The sequence below is a fragment of the Nycticebus coucang genome, chromosome 3 (assembly GCF_027406575.1).
Source record: "Nycticebus coucang isolate mNycCou1 chromosome 3, mNycCou1.pri, whole genome shotgun sequence".
NCBI lineage: Eukaryota > Metazoa > Chordata > Mammalia > Primates > Lorisidae > Nycticebus > Nycticebus coucang.
The window spans coordinates 88,361,459-88,382,914 of NC_069782.1; the positions used below are offsets into that span (position 1 = coordinate 88,361,459).

Here is a 21,456-nt window from a genome sequence, read left to right on the forward strand (position 1 = left end):
AGTTTCTTCCCCTGACGGTGAAAGGAAGACAGAGGTTCCCACAATTACCCCCATAACGGCCCTCGCCAAAGCTTCCCCTTCTGGTTTAAACATTCTGCTCTCTATCCTCCCCCAGGAAGATAGGTCACAGAGCAGAGCCACCTGGAGGCTCTGAACCAGGGGTCCTAGGCCCAGCATCCCCTCTCCAGGAAGGTGCAACAGTGGCTCACATGTCCTGAGGGCACCTTCCTGGAGCCTGACACTTTAATCTTTATCTCTTTGAAGTGCAGAAAACCCTATGAAGTAGATAATAAAAGTCATTTTATCCCTGACAGACTGGAGACTCAGAGAGGGTCAGGAGTATGTCCAAGTTCACACAGCATGGGGCAGAACTGGGATCAAGCCCTGGTCTGACCCCCCAAACCCAAGTACACTCTTTTCTTTTTCTTTTTTAAAAGGCAGGGTCCCACTCTGTTGCCCAGGCTGGAGAGCAGTGGCATAATCATAGCTCATTGAAACTTCAAACTCTTGGTATCAAACAACCCTCTTGACTCAATCTTATAAGTAGTTGGGATTACTCCAGCCCCCCAGTACTCTTAACTGGTGATGAGGGTCACAATGATACGCTTTCCTGGGCATATGCCGTGAGCTCTGCACTACTTTAAGCACTCCACATATTAACTTTCTCCTCTCAACCATCCTATGAAGGACATGCTATGATTAGCCCCATTTCATAGATGGGGAAATTGAGACAGACCTTTGAGAGCAACATGGTCAAGGACCCTAACCATGGTCGAGGGCTGAACCCATCAAATAGGCAGACTCCAGAGCTTATCCTCGTAGTCCACAGAATGAACTCTATCTCCAACCACTGGGTATCTTGTCTCCCAGCTCCAGTCCTTGATTCTGGATGGCTCTGGGACCCTGTCAGGGCAGGTGGCAGTAGTTGGGGGTCCAGGTATTTCCCCTCATAGACCTCAGCTCCCTGGAGAACTCCTCCTCCTGGCCAAGGGACCTCACGTAGGTGCTGGACTGTGTCTCTGTGTGCCTGTGTACGCGTGCGCGTGCATGAGTCACAGGCCTGTGCTGGGTCTAGGGTATGCATGCAGCTGATTTATAACCCTCTGAGAAAACAGAATTGCAAATCTCACCCACAAATCTTCCTTATCGAGGTACTTGTGACAGGCAGACACGTTGTGAATTCCCAAGAACAGGCAGACCTCCCCCCGCCTGCCCCCGCCGGCCCCAGCTCCCTCATGCTCTCTGCCCCCTGGGGCCTCTAAGGAGGCAGGGTCAGCTCTGCAAGGCTCCTCTGGCTTTCAGCAGCCTGGCCAGCTCACCCCTGGGAGCAGCTGCTGCTCACCTAGGTGAGCTTAGTACTGCTCATCAGAAATGCTGGCTCCGGAGTGACCTGGCCCACGGGGAGCCCCACCAGACAGTTCTGGGTCCCTCCCGGACTATACCCCCACACTGCCTGCCCTAGTCTGACCTTCACTGCTCAGAAGGTGGAGGGCAGGCCCTGTAACACCTGCAGAACTGAGGAGGAGGGAAAGTGTGAATGTCTACAGAGCCTGTACCAGGCACCACATGCTCCATGAAAAGCTTAGGACAGGTTTATCTTGTTTGATTGTCCTGACAATCCTCAGAGGCCAGAGGCAGAGAGGTTAGGGCTGCAGCCCCCAACCCCCAGGCCATGGACCAGTAAGTGGCCTGTCAAGAACTGGGTTGCTCAGGAGGAGGTAAGCACCAGTGAGTGATACTTCATCTGTATTTACAGCTGCTCCCCATCACTCGCATCACTGCCTGAGCTCCAGCTCCTGTCAAATCAGCAGGCATTAGATGGTAACAAGAGCTCGAACCCTACTGTAAACTGCACATGTGAGGAATCTAGGCTGTACACTCCTCATGAGAATCTAATCCTGCTGGGTAAAGGGCTGGGCTTTGCATCTGAACATGGGCAATCCAACTCCAGAGCGTGTGCTTGGAACCATTCCTCCATGTTCTCTCCAATCCTGAGGCTCCGCAAATCCTCAGCCCCCTTGGTGGCTCTCAGGTCCTATCCCAGACATACAACTTCTCACTTACTTTTCCCCAGAGGGGTTTTACCCCTTCACTGGTGTTTAACCCCATTCGAATGTTCCCAGATGTGACTCACTGGGAGACGTTCCTGGTGCCTTCACACACAGAATCAGCACTGCCATGCTCTGGGTCTGCCTCGTACTGCCTGACCCACCCCCACCCCCGCCCCATCCAGCCCCAGGGGCACTGTGGTTGCAGAGCAGAAGAGAGATGCATGCTTACTTCCCACAAACCTTCCCCAGTCCTCTAGAAGGTCTGTGACCACCCAGTCAATACCCCTGAGACCTCACCTTCTGTGGGGGGTGGTGGTGGATGAGACAGGTGACAGTGGGCGGGAGGGAGGCTACCACATTGGGCTGCGGCTGGGGCAGGAGTAGACTCCAGTCATGGCTCTGCCCTAATCTGTCTTATGACCCAGGCCGGTCCCCTGCCCTCTGTCCATTTAGACTTTTGTCATCTGGAAAATGGGCTGGGCTTGCCCCAGATCATTGGGAGGATTAAGTTACACATGAGCAGGGGAGAGCCCTTGACCCTCAAGAGAGGCACACACATGCACAGCACACACAGAGTTCTGGTAGCGTCAGGTACAGGATTCCCCAGCCCAGTCCACACAGCCCCATGCATCCACCAGGCACCAGAATGAGAGTCTTGGCTCCTCCTCCACTGGCTCAGACTCCCTTAACCCCAAACCTATAATCCCTTGGAGGGAAAATGATAGCCTTGCCCAGAAGCAGCCCTCTGCCAGTGGGTGGAGATCTGGGTGATGGCTGTGGTGGTGGCTGGGAGGCAGGCTGGGACACGCAACCTCAGAGTCAGGGGAGGTCAGTCAATGGCAGGGGACAAACGTCATGGGACTGTGGGCAGAGGACAGCTGAGGGAGAAGGGGAAAGGGCAGGATGAGGACCACAGAGTCAGCAAAGGGGGCGGGCAGAACCACAGAGAAGAGAGCTCAACAGTCTCAATGCTTTGAGACCCCTGGGCAGGCTGGCAGGCCCCTGGGGCAGCAAGGCAAGCCTTGCCCACATCTTGGGGTTTGGGAATCTACACCTACACTGATTCCTAGGCCTTGCCCTGGCCTCCCTCAGAGGACCTTAGGAAACTGCATTTTACAATGAGCTTCTGATATCTGGCTGCAGTTGGCTGACAGGTGGCTGCTTTCGGACCCCTGGATTGCCTGCCCCAGGGAGGTGTTGGGATTTCTCCTGCCTATGCTGCCTCCCCCTCAGCACCCACCTCCACCTGACAGAAGGGCAAGCCTTCAATAGTGCCACTGACATTTTAGCAGCTGCTCACTTGTCTCCTCTAAAGCATATAGCCCATTTTCAGGTAAGGCCATGGGACTTTCCCCCACTTAACTAAGGCTTGGAGAGAATGCCAGCCTGGGGAAGCCCCTGAGCCCACCTCTCAGGTCTCTCCGTACTGAAAAAGACCCATCAAGAAGCTAAAACATGGTTGATCTCTGCTCCTTTCCAAATCTGCTCTGCAGGGAAACTGCCACCTGTCCCTTAAGTGGCTGGGTCTGGATCCAGGGCCCCACAGACTCTTGGCCCATCTCCATGGGGACTGAAGGCTCTGCCTCCTGGGAAGTGACATTCCACACTGTACCAAGCTGCCCTGAGTCCCCTAAAGCCTTGGACAAGTCACTTCCCTTTTCTTAGTCTCAGTTTCCCCATCGAAACTAAGCAGTGAGAGGAGGCACAGGCAATGGGGGGAGGGCAACTTGAGTGGTAGAGACAGCTGAATCAGAAACTGGGGTGGCAGGGCAGTTGGAAATGTGCACAGGTGGGCTGTAAAGGAACCTGGGGTGGAGGATGGGTCTGGGCCTAGGGTAAAGGTTGGTATTGGAGCTGGGGTCAGCGCTGAGCCTTGACCAGCTCTGCCTGGAAGGAAAAAGTCTCTGTGGATACTTGATGCCTGCAGAGCAGGGGCCTTTGGCCCTGGGTCAGTCACGTGGAGAGAATGAATGAGGCTGCCTGTCCAGATGGAGGTGGCACTTCTGAGGGGCAGCTCAGGTTCCCTCACCTCCGGGCACTTGGAGGAGGAAGGGGGTACAGCCAGTATGCCCTGGACCTAGGCCCATTTGGGCCAAAGTGCTGCCCTCAGCCTGAAGCTCTGGGGTGACAGCCTGGGGGGCAGAGCAGGCTGGTGAAACCCAGGCACTGGGAAGAAATGGGCCCACTTGAGCAACAGGGCACCTGTTTCAGGCCTGTAGTCAAGAACACCAGCTGACTGCACTGGGCCAGGACCTCCTGCAGTTACCCCCATGCTACCATCACACCTATTGGAAATTCAGCCTATTTAAGGACAGTGATGTCTGCATTCAGGGTCACTAGGATGACCTTTGTCCCAGGCATGCTTGGGTGTGCACAGCCTGGCACCCTGAGGTGTCTTCTCAGTCCATGCCACTCGGGAGGTCAGTGGAGCTCCAGGATTGGTCTCCATGTGGCAGCAGGCGAACTGCCCCTCTCCTGGTTCTCACCTGTCCCCTTTTCCCTCACTCTCAAGATGTCTCCTTGACCTGAAGGATGGTGGGAGACTTGAGTCCACCACCACCTTTAGCACCTCTCCAAATCAGGGACAGACAGCTAGGTGGTAGGATAGATGGACAAGAGGCAAGCCAGGGGAGGATGCTGCCGACCTGCATGGCCCTGCCTACCTCTCTCTGCCCAGGGATGGTGACTTGAAACTGGGCCTTGAGAGAGTGTAAGGGGCACAGGTGGTGGTTGTCCCTGCGGCCTGCCTGCCTGGTGAGCCAGCTCACCCGCTGCCCAGTCCCCACCTGCCCTGGCCTCACCAGCCCCTCCCCTGCCCCCTTGCAGGCCTAGGATGGCTGTTGCCATGGCAACCCTGCTCATTCAATCCAGGGATAATGAAGCCAATGTGTTTTTCATTTCCATGAGCTGGCGTGTGGAGCAGAGCAGAGAGAGGGGCTTTCCCCTCCCGGCTCCTCCCTCCTGGAGAAGAGGCAGACTGCAGGGAGACAGCGCATGGGGCCTGACTGGCAGAGGGGCAGACAGTGGCAGGAAGGAGCAGAGCCCTGAAGCCCTAGATGAGCTCTGGTTTCACCACAGCAGGCATGTGGCTGGACCAGGCACATGGTGGTACGCCTTTCTGTCAACTTCAGACTAGAAAAGGCAGTGTGGTAGCCTTTTTTGCTGGAGCCGGGGAAAATGGGGGCCCTTTCCAGCTGTGTGACCTTGGGCTAGTTACCTCACCTCTCAGGTCTTATTGTAGTAGTGCTGAGTTCATTGGGCACTTACTGGTCCTTTCTGCATGGCTATCCTTCTATGGGCCCAGAGATCCAGATAGGACCCAGACTGAGTCCTTGTTCTCCAGCAGTCTACAGATTAGTGGAAGGAGTTTGCACTGGGACTTTCCTGAGCTGTACAGATGATGCCAGTTATTCTTACCTGTTGCTACCAGTAACAGTTACTCTTTCGGTTACTGCTGGAAGGTTTAAACTAGTGCAGGTAACAGAGTCACCGCTGGAAGGCTGGCACACACAGTAGGCATTTTACCTGTGCTCCCCTTCCTTCTCTTCTTCACCCTGGGTCCCTGGTCTGCAGCAGAGACAGCGGATGTTTAAGACTTTCGTGTGCACACCAGCAGTCACAATGGCCCCTGACACCTCTCCTTTCTCCTGGGTCTGGATGAGACCTGCCCATTCTGTTGGAGGTGACATCAAGGCCTGAACAGGGCTGGGCTTGGGAGAGTGGGGCTGTCATGGTTGCCACCACACATCTGCCCCAGCCCCTTTCCAAGGGCAGGAAGCCAAAAGCACTCACACAGACAACCCTGGCTTGTCTCCCCTTCAATAATTCAATCACCTTAGAAGCCAGTGGCCCTCTCTCTGGCAGATTAGAGGGGGAGGGAAGGGATGATGCAGAGGGAGGGGTGGGGGCAGGATAACTGAGATGGGAAAATCAGAGCAGGACTTGAAAAATGAAGAAATAAACCTGTCGGGGGAAGACAGCCTTGATCTTCCTCCATAAAGCTGTCTGAAGGCCACCAAGGATGTTGGTAGGGCAGAGGGGGCCGGAGATATCTCCTCTTGGGACTCCCGCTACTCCCACGTGGCTAGGCTCCAGCCCCCTCCTGGTGAGGGCTCAGGGAGGAGGATGGCTGGGTTGGCTGGCAGGTTAAAAGTGGCAAGAACGTGGGAAGGGCAACTATGGGGAGAGTGGGGCTCTTTTTGACAAGACTTCCACCACCTGCATACAGTGGGCACTCTCTGTTTATGGACTAACTGAACGATGAATGCATGGCTGTGTCTTCAGGCCGCCAGCAAGCAGGGCTTTGAGCAGGTTGACTAGCTGAGCCCACTCGCCCATTTCACAGATGGAGAGACAGGCCAGACAGGCCCAGAGTTACACAGCAAGGCAGAGCCACTTGGGTTCTCCAGCCCGGGGTCTGGGCCCAGCTGCCTTTACCATGGACTCAGCTGCAGTCAGGAGCATCCCACCAGTGTCCCTAAACAACACCCCAGCCACCCAGCCCAGGCCAAGAGCAGGCTGACCATGAGGGGGAGAACTCCCTGGCCCTTCTGCAGCCCCCTCCATATGGCCATTCAGAATCATGTTCTAGGAACACAGAATGACTTTACAACTGCTCATGACATAAGTCCAAAAGAGAAGAAAAGATAATTACAAAGTGACCAAAATGAAACGCACCAAAACGGTACTAAGGTGGGAGGATTCTGGGCAGTTTTCTTTCTTTGTTCACTTTTTTGTGACTTCCACACTTGATAAAAACAGGCATGTATTACTTTACAATATGGAAAAGGGCATTATGAAAGTTTAAAATAAATAAGTCACTTCCATGAGATGCTACCTGGGCTAGATTCTCTATGTACAGGATAAAGTCAAAGAAACTGGTGTAGGACTGGGCCTGCAGCTCCGCGTAGACTCACATGGCCACACACAAGAGCGCACGGCCTGCAGGCCCTGTGAGGATGCTCCAGGCAGGAAGGAGAGCCTGCCCTACTTGGCTGTGTGACTCTGAGCAAGGTCTATACTTCTCTGTGCTGTTATCTCTGGGCCCTTCTCACCCGACAGGCCGGGTATGAGGACTAATGACTTGAACAAACTCGTAGGCTTCATGGATTGGGAGCACAAGGGTTCCTTGCTTAGAGGGGCACTGTCTGGGGCAGAGAAGGCAGCTGAGGTGCCTCCAAGGACAAGGCAGGCCAGCGCAGGGAAGAGGGGCCAGCTTCCATCCCCTGTTGACAGTGGAAACACAGACTTGAAAAGGTTTTACTTTTCCACTGTTTTTGTGGCAGTGCTGTGGGGAGCAGGGCTTCCTGAGAGCGAGGCCAGCTTTCCAAGGCCACACCGAGTCCAGCCCCAACAGGAAACATCATGTTTTTAATTTACAGGTCCCTGCCAGGCACTGTGAGGAGGCTGGCGCTCCATGCTCCACCGGCCCAGCTATCTGGAGATAGCAATCCTGGGCCTGCAGCTGGGAACCCAGGGCGGGCCAAGTGGTGCTTTAGGACCCAGTGCTGCCCATGGGATTTCTGGGGGTCCTTGTTCCTGGTGCCTGGCAGTTTAAGCTGATGCACCTGAGGCCCAATCAATCCCTGGCGTCCTGGTTCCTACCTCAGCCAGTCCTACCCCCTTGTGGACAGATGGGGAAGCTAAGGCCCACAGAAGATTCCCAATGCCACGAATTACTTACTAGTGAAGAAACAATGACCTCAATCCAACTGGGTCTTCCAGCAAAGCAGGACTGTCCCATCCCCACCAATGACAGTGAAGACAGCTCACTGCCACTGCACACCTATCACAGACTAGTACTGTAATCTCACTGATGCCACAGAACAAGCCAGTGAGCTGTCTGTCCTCATCTCAGAGGGAAAACTGAGGCCTAGAAGTTAAGAAGCCTCTCTGGAGTCACATGGCTGGCAACCATGGCACTGGGAGTCTCAGACAACAAAGGTGCCCTCTGCGCCCTACCTGATGCTGCTCTCAGCTCTGCTAAGTGTTGCCAGCCCTCCCATCCCTAGGTGCTTCTGGGAGATTCCTGGTAAACTGAGGGATGCTTGGAGCAGGGTGTTCATGCAGCCAGCATGCACAGAATGCCTTGGCCTACACTGATGGGCCAGGGGGCCATGCCCTGGGACTGGGAGGATGGTGAGCTAATTTCCTAACTCCCTGGGCCTCAGAGTTTCAGCTGCATGATCAGGGATGGGGACTGACTGGAGTGTCATGAAGGCCTCAGAGCTCTATGATGACATAGGGACCCCTCAGAGGTATCCTAAACACTCAAAAGGGCACTGGAACACTGTAGGTACTAATGAACATCTGCTGAATGACTGAGGGATGGTGGCTGGGTGGGGAGCTAGGTTCGTGTGGCAGGTTTGGGGGTTTGTAGAGGCCTGTGAGCTCTCCCCATTAGCCACGTATTGGTGACATTTCCTGGGGAGAGAGGAGACACACCCCTGCCCCTTGAGCCCTGGAGCTAGTGCAATTGGTGCAGCCGCCACTCCCATCCTGCCATCGCATCCTCCAGCCCCAGCCCTGTCTGCACAGAGCCCTCCCTCAGTGCTGTTTCTCACTTTCTGGGACTCCCCGAGCTCTAGCACTAGACAAAGGGCACATTTTCAGAGATCATAATTCCTTGCTTGTTTGTTTTTTCCACGAACTCTCCCCTATCTGACTGCTTCCATGTAGGGCATTCCTGCTCCCAAATGGGAACCATTTTCCAGGCTGAATGATGGCCAGACTCACACCAGCAACCAGGAGCCCCATGGGTGAGGCCAGGAGGGTACACTGCAGGCAGGAACGCGGAGCCTCTGCAGCAGGGAGGTTTCTGGGCCGCTGGAAAGGAGGATGCTCCAGAGTGACTCCAGGCTGCCTTCCTGCCAGCCGCCTGCGGGGAGCGAGGCTGTGCCCCTCAGGAGTGTGGGGGGAACCTGGGCAGCCCCCAGTGCAGCAGGAACTGTGTGTAAGGGGGTGGAGAACAGGCAGAGGAATACACACATCCAGGTGTGCACTCATGCACACAACATAGCCAGAAAAGAAAGATGGGACACAGAAAAAAGAGCAAGAGAAAGAAGGCTCAGACTGGAGGAGTACTCAGAGAGAAGCACGAGCCAGGACAGTCTGGAAACCACCTCAGGGAAGGGCGCCCCTTGGGGTTGTGCAGCATAGCTGTGAAAAGGCGGGACTAACACAAGTGAAAGAGATGTGAAGGGAGACAGACAAAACAGGTGAGCGTGGAGGCTTGGGGAGTGAAGGAATGCAACCGCACACAGGAGGCACAGAGGAGAGAGGCAGGCAGGCAGGAACAGGGCGGGAGGGTGCACTGCACTCCACACCCGGGCACGCTGCTCTGGGGTTCTTTAGGGACATGAGTTAGGGTAAGATTGCTGCCGCAAGCGGCCCCTGCCCCATCTGAGTGGCACAACGCTAACATCTGGAAACAAGATAGATGGTTGCTGAGTCCCAGAGGCCCACTGTCTCCTGTGAGGATGCCCTTGCTCTGCACCTGCAAGTCCTGGTAGAAAGCCCTGGATCACACACACAGACACTCCTCTCTCCTGCCTGGCTTCAACCCTTGGGCGCATGCTCATGGGAGAAGCCTGGCAAGGTAGGTCACACACAGTGAGAGGCAGAAAACCCCCCAAGGGGCGGTGCCTGTGGCTTAGTAGGTAGGGCACTGGCCCCATATACCAAGGATGGCGGGTTCGAACCTGGCCCCAGCCAAACTGCAACAAAAAATAGCCGGGCGTTGTGGCAGGCGCCTGTAGTCCCAGCTACTTGGGAAGCTGAGGCAAGAGAATCGGCTAAGCCCAGGAGTTGGAGGTTGCTGTAAGCTGTGATGTCACGGCACTCTACTGAGGGCAATAAAATGAGACTCTGACTCTAAAAAACAAAAAAAGAAAAAGAAAAAGATAACCCCCCAAGGAGGGCAGTCAAGACCTCCAGCAGCAGCATATTCCTTCGTGATGACCTCCCTTCCCCATTCAGGAGGGATGGGATCGTAGGGTCCCCAGATACTCCATACACTAACATCCCATGTCTCCTAAATTTTACATTCAGTCAGCCTCCTGAGTGTGCTAAACGTTTTCTGTATGCTCTTCCTGCCCAGCCACCTACATTTCTGAATTAGGACTTAGAACTCTTTTTAAGCCCTGCATTAACTGGGCTTGGGTTTTAAAGGCTAGACTTGCAAAAGAGACCTCTCAACTACAAAGGGGATCTCCCAACATGACTATCCCTTCCCTGCCGGCACCCACGGGAGCAGAGCCGCGATTCTGACCACATTCAGTCTCTGTGCTCTGATGCAGTAGGCTCCCAGGAAAGCTCAGAGATAGTTGACACAGTATCCTTCTACAGATGGAAACCTTCACCAGCTCCCCAGTGCCCATCAAAGGGACCCATGGGTGGGGCCTCATCATATGCCACTTTTCAACAACTGGGTACTCAGAGATTGGTGTGCCTTTGTCTTCCCTCACTAATTCTGTCCTGTTTGTCATGGCCCTTCCCTACTTCTGGTGCACCCCCAGCATCCCCGAAGCTAACCCCACTCTGGCTGAGAGAACAGTCCCAGTTGATGCTGAGAAGTGCTCCAAGTTTACATGGGCAGGCCTGACCCACAGCTAGTGGGAGTAGCCCGTGCTGGCCACTTCAGCAGTTCCAGCACCCAGGCAGGAGTCCCTACTCTCCGAATCTTCTGAGGAGAGGAAGAGCCTCTGGGAGGTCAGGAGACTTGACGATTACAGACTAGGTCTGTTGCAGATAAAACTACAACATGCCTAACAAGTAAAGCCTTGTGTGGGTTCTGTGCCTTGGGTTTGGCTAAGGGCTTAGGCTTGAAAGTTAGATGAAGCCGAGTTCAAATTCTAGCTCCACCTTCTAGTGGCTGTGTGGCCACAAGCACATTACTTAACTTCTCTTATCCTCAGTTTACTCATTTCTTTAAACAGGTTTCTATGAAGAATAAGTTATATAATTAGAGCAAATGCTAATTAACATGACTACCATTAAGGCTTCCCCAATGCACAACATATACTCTCTTACACACTCATGTACACAAAGACACACACACACAAGGCAGTCATTAATAGCAAGAACTGGGTCTTAAATCCTGGCTGGGTAGCCTTGGGCAAGTCACTTGCTCTCTGTTTGCTGATCAAGGTGTTGTCTTATATTTTTCCTTATTACTTACTCTCCAGGGGACCAGCTCTCACCCACTAAAAAAGCAACAGGTTTTCCTCTGGGACCTGAAGCATCTTCTTGCAACTGAGACACCAGGCTACCCTCTGCTCCTGTGGTCAGGTCTGCTCTCAGGGGCTCTCTGCTGCTGCCAGCTCCCAGGAAGCTCCTTATCCCAGAGCCTTCTCTAATGATGTCAAATAGCCCTGCATGGCCTAGACCCCAGGGAGCCCTGCCTCAGCCACAGGAGATGGAGCTTGGTGTCTGGGGTCAGCTCATTCTTGGTGCAGAACCAGCAGGGTTGGAAAAGTCATATTGTCCTGAGACTAAGCATCTTTAATTCTTGTTGAATCCTGCATCTGACTCACTGCCTCCTCCTCCGGCTGGCCCCATAGACATTACCATTTAAACACCTGAATTATCAAACTTCTGGGCACCAAAGGATGGCAGATAATTTACTTCCCTTATGAAAGACTAATTCAGAGGAAGGACCCATTCTCTAGCCACTGGGCATTCATCTTTCCCATGCTGCTGGAAGGTACTGGAAGGACCTTTGTAAAGATGGATCACAGAAGACTTAAAATGATTTTTTGGACAGGGTATGTCCTCCATCCTCCTTTGTGTCAATGGATGCTACTGTGGCCCTCAGGTTCCGTATATTGGCAGGGAGTATGGCATTGGATGCCCCTTAGAACAGTGTGGAATTCACAGTAAGAGGACACGCACTCCTCTCCTGGTTCTGCCACCTAGAGACTCCAGACGCTTTCCTAATTTCCTGTGCCTCAGTTGCCTCATCCACAAAATGGAGGTAATACTGGTCCCCAAGTCACAAGGTGTTGTTGGGACTGAAAGAGATAATGCACTGCTGGAGACTTGGCTGGTACTATTATCGTTATCCTAGGCTTTACTATTTAAGGGCCTTGTGGTTGGCCTTTAGTTCTCAACCCTTCAGGGACAGTCTCGTGATGGGTGGTCATTTTCCTCCTGGATGGCTCTAGATAGATGGGTCTATCTAGGGCACGCATGGGATGCTGGGTAAAAACATGTTCCAGTGAGGCTCCCACCACTCTGCAGCTGGGCCCTGGGCGTCTTCACCCTCAGTGATGCTACTCGGTCAGATGCCACGCCTTGTCTCCAGGAGCACAATGGAAGGCTCAAGAGGCTTCCCGGGCAGGCACCAGCTACCCTGGGTCCTGATGAATTAGGCTGGGCTGCCCATGGCTCAGCCTCTGCCCTCAAGGCCTCATGCCCCATCTCCTTGTCTTTATTGCTTCCTAACCTGGGATTCAGTTGGTCTGCAGACACTTATTTGAGTCCTTGACTGCATGCTGTCTACCCTTCATTCAGTCTGCACTTATTGAGTGCCTACTACATGCTGTTCATTTCTACAATGCTTAAAGAGCAGCTTCTCTCTGCTAACAGCCCCCTAAAAGGCCTGAGCCTGTGGCTGCCTCAAGAGCAGAACGCCATCCTCGCTCCCTGTGCAGTGGGCCTCCCTGTCACACCCTGTCACAAGAGAGGGCCAGGTTGTGCCCACTGAGGCTCTGGAACAAACACCATCACTCACCCACACCCACCTGTAACCCCTGAAATGTTTTGAGCATCAATCCACTCTAATCCGCCTCCTCCAGGAAACCTTCCATAAACTCTCACTACCCAAGGATTCCTCTTGTGGTCTCAACATATCCCTGGCCCCTTGGACACATACACATATCATTAATTCTGTTCCTACATGTGGTCTACACTGTGACCTAGATCAGGAGCTTCCTGAGGGCTGGCCTAAGTCTCCTGCTTCTGTGTCTCCTCCCCAAGAGTTGTGCACAAACCAACACAACCAGTAGGTTCCTACTAAATACTCTGCCTTAATAACTACAGATGGAGAGTGCAGGGAGGGGCTGACCTGTGCAGGCCCAGACGTGGGCCCTGTACCAGACACCAGGTGTGAACGGAGGACCCAGCTGGGGCGTCTGGCCCTCCATCCCGGGCTGGCTGTGCAAGCAGGATAGCAGCGGTCAGAAGAGCTCTGGCCCTTCATCTGAGGGACAGCACAGCCTAGACCCTGAGCCTCAGGCTCTGACATCATCCCAGGTTGGGGGTGAAGGCCCAGCGGTGAATAAATTCCTTCTCTGTCACTTGCCAGGACCCAGCTGCCTCAAATGAGGTCTCATTAGGACAGGGCAAGCTTTTTCACCTCAGTTTATTAACTCCCCTGAGTACTAGTGAGTAGAAAATGGGAGGGGTGAGGGAGTATGAGAGCCTTTTCATTTCTGGAGCTCACAGCCCTGTGCCTGGATATTCCTGGAAACCTTCCATGAGGGCTGCCCTGACTGGAGCAGAGAACTCTGTGGCCAAGAGGGGGCTATTCATTTAAGCTGATAGTTCAGGTCAAAGAAGGGACCAGTGTTCAGGAGCAGATGGCCCTTGGGATCTGTCCTGAGATGGCTCTGTCTTTTCCCAGGGTCTACAAAGCAAGGCAGAGCTGCCCATCCCAGATAGACTTCCCAGGGAGAGGTGTGGTGGGCAGTACAGGGTTGCCTCGAGACCTGACTGTGAGCCATCAGGTGCTTGTAATGCTCCCCACTATCTCCCCGGGTGACTTGGCAAGGCATGTTTCACCCTGGGTCTCGGTTGTCCCATCTGAAATGAGAAAGACTTGGCAGGACTGTCCTTCAGTTCTGACCTGCAGGCTTCTATGCATGCTACATAATAGGCTCAAACCTCTCAGAGGAGCCAGATGATCCCCCTATGCCCCGATGCCACCCCCTGGCTATCCTCATTAGCTCCGGGTTAGTGGTCCACCTTTGCTTGCAGAAAAGATCTTGGATCTGAGGGGACTTGCAAATCCAGTCCTAGAGGGCACAAGGGAATGGGCACTAAATAGGACATCATGGCCAGGGAACAGGTTCTCTGTTCCTGGAGCTGTGGGGCAGGCAGGAGGCTGCTGAGTGAATGCTCTGTGGCCCGAGGGAATGGGTTGGAAACCACAGATGTGCCTCAGAGAGCCCAAGAGAGGGGACATCGGTCAATGTCTCTCTGATCATCATTGGGTTTTAAGAGCCAGAAAAGCCCTGACAGATCACCTAAACTGCTGGTTTAGGCTCGGCACCTGTAGCTCAGTGAGTCGGATGCCAGCCACATACAACAAGGCTGGCGGGTTTAAGCCCGGTCTGGGCCTGCTGAACAATGACAACTGCAACCAAAAAATAGCCTAGCATTGTGGTGGGTGCCTGTAGTCCTAGTTACTTGGGAGGCTGAGGCAAGAGAGTGGCTTGGACCCAAGAGTTTGAGGTTGCTGTGAGCTGTGATGTCACAGCACTCTATGATGGGTGACAAAGTGAGACTCCGTCTCAATTAAAAATAAATAAATAAATAAACCGTTAGTTTATTACTGTGAAAACTTGAGCCACGGAGAGGCACAGGCCCAAGTGGGGCCGGAACCCCACCCAACACTTTGCCTCCAGGCCAGCTCCCCTGTGTGTGTCCCAGACTGACCTGATCACAGGTGTTATTTGGGACCATCTGTTAAAAATTCCAAGGCCTGGGCCCCATTCCAGACCCACAGAATCAGACTCCAAGAGAGGGGCCTGAGAATCTGCATTTAAACAGGTGCCCCAAGTGGTCTGTGTGTGCTTGGGAGCTCTGTGTCTCCACCTTCAGGTGTCAGCCTGGAAATTCTTCTCAAAAGCTCAAGAGAGGACCTGGGGGTGCCTGTATCTCTGGGGAGAGAAGTATCTGAACACCAGAGCTAACAAATGCCTGCCTTAACTGGACATTCCTGCCTGAGGGGCAGGAGGCACCTCCCCCAGGGCATGGTCTAATGTTCACAGAAAGAGCTGGCACTGGGCAGCTATCACTGCATTTCATCTTCTCCCCACTTCACAGGAGGAAAGAGGGGAGTCAGAGGAGTCGGTCCAGACTCACCTGGCTGAGAGGTGGCAGAGTAAGGATCTGAATCTGGAACTGTCTGTCCCGAAAGTCCACTCTGACCACGTGTCACACGGTGTCCTGTATCATGCCGAATTTACACAAGCAGAACTGTGTGGGATGAGTTCTCCAGCAACGGAGGTGATCAAGCAGCTGCTGGGAGAGCGGCTGACAGGCTTGAGAGGATCTTTACCAGCCCTCCTGGAGCTGGGGCTGGGGACAAGCTAATCTGGCTGCAGGATGCAAGGATGTTTGTTGTGTTTCTTCCACACCCAGAGAAAAACATCCCAGCTTATTTACAGGTTCTAGTGTATCAAAGTTCTCCTGGCTCAACACGTGGCCACCCTAGAGCTGCTGGGCAGAAGGCAGCTAGGAACCCCAAACTGAGAGGGCACTGGTTGGGGTGGGGCCGTGACGAGATGCCTGGGTCAGGATGGGGCTGCCGAGAGAGGGCTGTCTCATGCTAGGCTGTCCTACCGACCAGAGTGTGGGCCAGACGGATGTGGTGCCACGGGAGCATTCCACAGCAGTTATGAAGCAGAGATGCTCCCAGGGGCTCCAAAAGAGGCCCCCCAAAGATGCTTGAGAGAAGCAGTGGAAGGTCCCAAACAGCTGTGAGGCAAGATGTGCTGCTTCCCAAGCCGGAACCGAGGAAGGGTGAGAAGCACTTAATGGAAAAGACAGATGTAAGGGAAAAGCTTCCAAAAGCTCAGAGACCACAGATTCCCACTCTCCATTAACCAGTCGGCTCCCCTGGGACTCTGGAAGGTTCTCTGGAGCCCAGCCTGCCAGGTAGTCAGGGTGGATGGACACCTGTGGGGACCACACCGACATCCCTGACTCTTCCTTTCTCCTGCGCTGACCACAGCCCAGAACTGAGAAAGCGGCCATGTGGGCCTGAGGCCCAGGGGCCGAGAGAGCAAACACGTGCCACCCAGTGCATAAATATTTCTCGGAGAGCCTACACACAGCCTCGGGATCCTTCTTAACACAGCCCATCAAGCACAGACACACTGGAAGACTCAACAAAATATTGTTGCCCTCTCTGGCACAAAGCTAAGAGCATGGAGGGTGGGTGCCTGCGGCTTCCTGCTGCCCCTCCGCACAGGAGTGCCAGCAACTATGCTGGGATGAAGATCAGAGCCTGCCCTGAGCCTTTTAGCAGCTTGTGATCCAACGGGGGGGGCAGGGACAAGGAAAGCCCACAGGGTGCATGTGGCTGAAGGAGGGCACACTGCACCCTGAGGGGCTGAGGAAACTGAGGAGGACTTTGGGCTCAGTATGCTCAGGCTCTGCAGGCCCTGCTGGTAGGAGGAGGCAGGTCCCTTGGAAGAAGCTCTTCCCTGGGCAGTTGTCCCAGTAGGGAGGGACACGTGGAGGGAGACAAGCCCAGCCCCTGAACCTCCTGTGGCTTTCCACCGTGCTGTTTGAGCAGAGGCAAACAAGAGAGGCTGACTGTAAGCGGAACATGCAGCGAAGGAGGAGGGGTAACTAAGAGGAAAATCGGCTCTGGGGAGTGGAGGGCTCTTTGCGGGCTGTTCTGCTGCCAGCCTGGCTCTGGAGAAACACCCCACTTCGGGAGAACCCTTCCAGCCTACAGAGGTAGGACCAGGCTCTGGGCCGGCAACTGCTTTCTTCCTCCTTGGCCCTTGGAACTATCTCTGCTGCAGGCATCCTCCACGCCCTGGCAGACCAGGACACATTCTTTAGGCATTTGTGCAATGCAGACTGTCCTGGTCCATGTGGTAGGGGGTGAAGGGCAGGAGTGTCCTCTCCTGGGAGGGGCTGGGGTGTCTCCCTCTTGGAACCTGAGTCTAGGCTGTTGGGACGAGAAGCAAGACTGGCCCCTTGATGGCACAGCCCTGGGTCCTGTGGTAGCTGCCTGGGTCCATGGCTGTATGGGGATTAGGTGGAGGGCAGCCCAGAGCCCTTCCCATTGTTCTTCCTCTGTCTTCCCTCTGTTCATAGCGGGGTTCAGTCACCTAGCCATGGTCACAGCATGTGGTTGGCACACTCTCACCTGCAAAGTGAGGAAACTGGACTCTCTAAAGCTGCACTGTGCAAATGCCACCTAGAAGCCAGGTGGCTGCTGAACAGCAGAGGCGCGACCCACACACACCAGACTCCAAAGACTTCGTATGAAAAAACATTGTGAAATATCTGCTCTGTACATCTATATAACCATCCCAATACGTAATCAATAAAAACGGAACAGGAGCTGGCGGGTAGTACACACGTGTATTCAAGGGCACAAAGGGTATCACGAGAAGGGTCTACTGTTCAGGAGAGGTGTTCAGGGAGGTGCTCAGACCTTGGGGAAGGAGAGGCCATGAGCCACCAGGAGGTGCCAGGCAGGAGGACCTGCAGGGCTGTGGTGCAGAGAGGAAGGTACTAAAGACCCGGGGTGGGGGTGACATGGAGTAGCTGCAGCCCAGGGCACTGGCAGAGGCCAGAGAGTGATGTGGCTGTGAGAAGAGGCTAGGGCCAGATGGCGGTGGCTTCAGATGCCAGGCTGAGCCGGTTGGGCCCACAGTGGGCACTTCCAGGAAGAGTGGCTGACCAGGGCTGGGCGTGAGGGAGCTCCCTGAGCATGTCCAGGTGAGGGGCAGGGCCTCAGGCCCACCTCACAGGCCACTGAGACTCTCCAGGAGCCCACCATCCAGCCCTCCCCCCCTCTGGAGAGGACAATTTACTTATTCATGAGCATACAAATGCTCCTGCCAGGCAGCCAGCCCCCCCACACCTCACTTCTAATTATAGCAGGAATTTCATTAATGCTGGAGGGAAATGCCAGGTTTCCAACCACCCCTGTTGGTGGGTGCTGGCCCACTCTCATTTGCCTGCCTCAGGGGCCCTTGTGCCCAGGATGGCAGAGGGTAGCCAAGGTGGGGGGCTCTCAGCCTATCCTCATGGAGCCAAGAGGTGGCTGGCACGGCAGGGCCACAGGGAGCGGAGAGTGCCTGCCCGCACCACCTGGCCACACATGCATTACAGCCTCCAAGTGTCTGAAAGTGCGGGGCGCTGCCCCGGACACCTCCAAAGCTCAGGGCAGAAAGGAGCAGCATATTGGCCAGAGCTGGATAAACAAGGCAAAGCTGGCAAGTGGGGAGCTCGTGAAGTCTCCGTTCTGGGAGCCCTGGAGATGACACAGCACAGACATGCTATGGGGATACCTGGCAAGGAGTACTCTGAGGGGCAGGAGAGTGGCGGTGAGGAGGTCCCAGGGCTCAGGGAGACACTGCAGGGAGAGGAAGACTGCTCTGCAGAGGAGGCAGCTGGGGAGTGTGCAAAGAGAGGGGCTGGGCAGGAGAGAGCAGAGAGAGACGGGGACAAAGAAGGTCATGGGGAGAGGCAGAGAGATGGAGACATGTGGAGAGAGAGCCACTGCCCTCCCGCCCTCCCAGAGAGCCCATATTCACACACACAGAGCCAGGCTGGAGCTTGGAGGCCAAGGCAAGAAAAGAAAAGAGTAGTGCCAAGTTGGACTTGGCTGTTCAGAGGACACTTCTAGCAGACTGGCCCACCCAGGGGGGATCAGCTGGGGCCACCCAGAGCCTTCAGGCCAGAAACTTAGGTATGTGAGTCTGAAGCAAGATGTACAGTCTCCAGAGTCATGTCCTCCCTGGCCATGAGAAGATGTTAGGGCCTCCAGTGGCAGAAGGGGGGCTGTGCTCTCCCTTAGTCGGGCACTGCCATGGTCAGCAGAGTCCCCCCAAGCCAGCCTAAGTGTTGACCCAGGTGCACACATGGGAGAGTCTTGACATACATGGTGGGGGGTGGGGGGGGCGATCCTCCTCTTCCCTCGCATGCTCATATTCACACACCCTCACACCCAGCCGGAACAAGCATGCTCACACACAGCTGCCCATCCTCCTTCCCTCCCTCCCTCCGAATAGAAGCTCACAGCCTGCCCAGGCTACCATTGAAGCCTGGGGCCTGGGGGTCTTCGGCCAGGGAACACTGGCCCCATAATAAGGCCATGGAGAGGGAAGCTCCTAGAGAGAAATCCAGCTTCCATCTGAGTCACTGGGCAGGAGAGGGGGCTATATGGGAAAGGAAGGCCATCTGCTGCCCTCTCCTGAAAGACCCTGGCCCAAATGCCAGGAAGGGGACGGGAACTGCCAGTGTTGTACCAGATAGACCAGCAGATCAGGACTAGGACTGAAGCTTCCCAACTTCCAGACAGGGGGCCTCTATGCTCTTATGTCCCTCTACCCAACCCACACAGCCTGCACCACCCTAGTCTCAGCCCCAGACATCCCCTGATATAAGGAGCTCAGATCTCACCACCAACCTTGCTCAATGCCCTGATACCCACGTAGTAGGGTGATCCAGGCAACAGGCACTGAAGCACTGGGGTCCTGCATGACAATCCTCCTCTAAGCCCCTAGCCTACTGTCCAAATGCCCCCTGTAGCCTCAGCCCCAGCTTGTATACATTTTAGGGAGGAAGAACTCACTACCTGTCTGGGAGGCAGCTTTGAAAAAACATCTCCAGGGAGCCCAGAGATTCTTGGAAAGTTGAACTTGAGGATTTCAAGTAGACAGTGCCTGGTTGCCACTGAGGCAGTCCAAGCTCTCCTGGCCAGAGTGCACTGGGTATCATCCCAACTGTCACTCTAATTTATAACTGAGCTAGAGAAACAACATCCTATAGCCAGGCCTACCTCCTTCACTGATGACACCTAACTAGAACCCAAGGTGAGCACGCAGTCACTCACTCACTCAATTAGTAAAATATCTGTGGGGCAACTACCATGTGCCAGGCACTAAATGTGATAATGAACAAGAATTCCTTTAATATCTGTTTCTTTTTCTTTTTTTTTTTTTTGTAGAGACAGAGTCTCACTGTACCGCCCTCCGGTGGAGTGCCGTGGCGTCACTTGGCTCACAGCAACCTGTAACTCTTTTCTTTTTTTTTTTTTTTTGTGGTTTTTGGCCGAGGCTGGGTTTGAACCCTCCACCTCCGGCATATGGGACTGGCGCCCTACTCCTTGAGCTACAGGCATCGCCCAGCAACCTGTAACTCTTGGGCTTACGCGATTCTCTTGCCTCAGCCTCCAGAGCAGCTGGGACTACAGGCGCCCGCCACAATGTCTGGCTATTTTTCTGTTGCAGTTTGGCCGGGGCTGGGTTTGAACCCACCACCCTCGCATATGGGGCCGGCGCCCTACTCACTGAGCCACAGGCGCCGCCTTAATATCTGTTTCTAATCTAGCACCTGCCCTTCGCCCATTGTACAGGTGGCAAAGCCTAGGCCAGAGAGTGGCAGCAACTTCTCAGTGTCACACAGGGAGCTGGTGAGGCTATGTCAGGAGAGTACAGTCTCCTGCTGCCACTGCAGGCACTGACGGTCTTCCAGCCTTGGGAAGAAAGAAGGCCGCACGTCCGCCATCCCCACCCCCAGACAGTTTCTAGGACACCAAGGTATTGATTACTACCCTCGCCTTGGAGTGGTTTTCGTTTCTTTTCTTTTTCCACCAAGGCTTTCTGTTCCTCATATTTTTTTTTTTAAGAATAAACTGGAAGCCACTCTTATGATTAATTACCAGCTGCCTAATGCTCTGCCACTGGCAATTTCTGGAAAGGGAATGAATTACCTTGAAAAACATCCGAAAGGAGAACCCACCGTGAAGGAGAATTTCAAAGGTTACCTGACAATTAGCGGTGGGTTCCCCTAGTCTTATCAGGCTGCTGAGGGGCAGGCCACCAGCCTGGGGGGCCACACTCTTGCTCCTGAGGGCAGCAAGTTTCAGAAGACAGGACAAGAGACTACTCACGGCAGAAATGGGGGGTCTATGAGCAGCTACCGGAGCCTGCTCTGTGGCCACGCCCTGGTCTCAAAGGTGTCTGAGCAATTCCAGAGCACCTCAGTTCAAATCCCGACACTACCACTTACGGCCCTATGGGTTTCTTAACCATGTTGAGCTTCTGCAGAATGAGGCATTAAACAAATCTCCTCATGGGACTCTTGTGGGGGAGAAATATGTATTTAAGGAGCGTAGTGCCTGGCACACACAGCCGCTCACAAAGCTGTAACATTTAAAAATATTCGCAGCTTTTAAGCATCCTCTTAACAGCCCTGTCAGCAATGTTGGTGGTATAATCATCTTCATTTTCAAATGAGAAAACTGATTCTCACAGAAGGAAGGGACTGGCCCGAGGTCATGAAGCTGATGAGCAGGAGCCAGGATTCCCCGCAGCAGGAAGGGAGGTGGAGCTGAATAATGCTCCCAGCCCTAACCCTGGTCCTAGGAGTGCTGGAGCTCCAAGAGAGAAGCTGAAGGCAGCAGGGGATGCCAGGGTGAAAACCCCTC

General features: G+C 54.2%; 1 protein-coding gene across 8 annotated transcripts in view; it reads right to left on the reverse strand.

Moving 5' to 3' along the window:
• Nucleotides 1-21,456, reverse strand: part of ZMIZ1 (zinc finger MIZ-type containing 1) — a 239,401-nt gene that overhangs the window by 126,964 nt on the left and 90,981 nt on the right. The window lies entirely within an intron of this gene.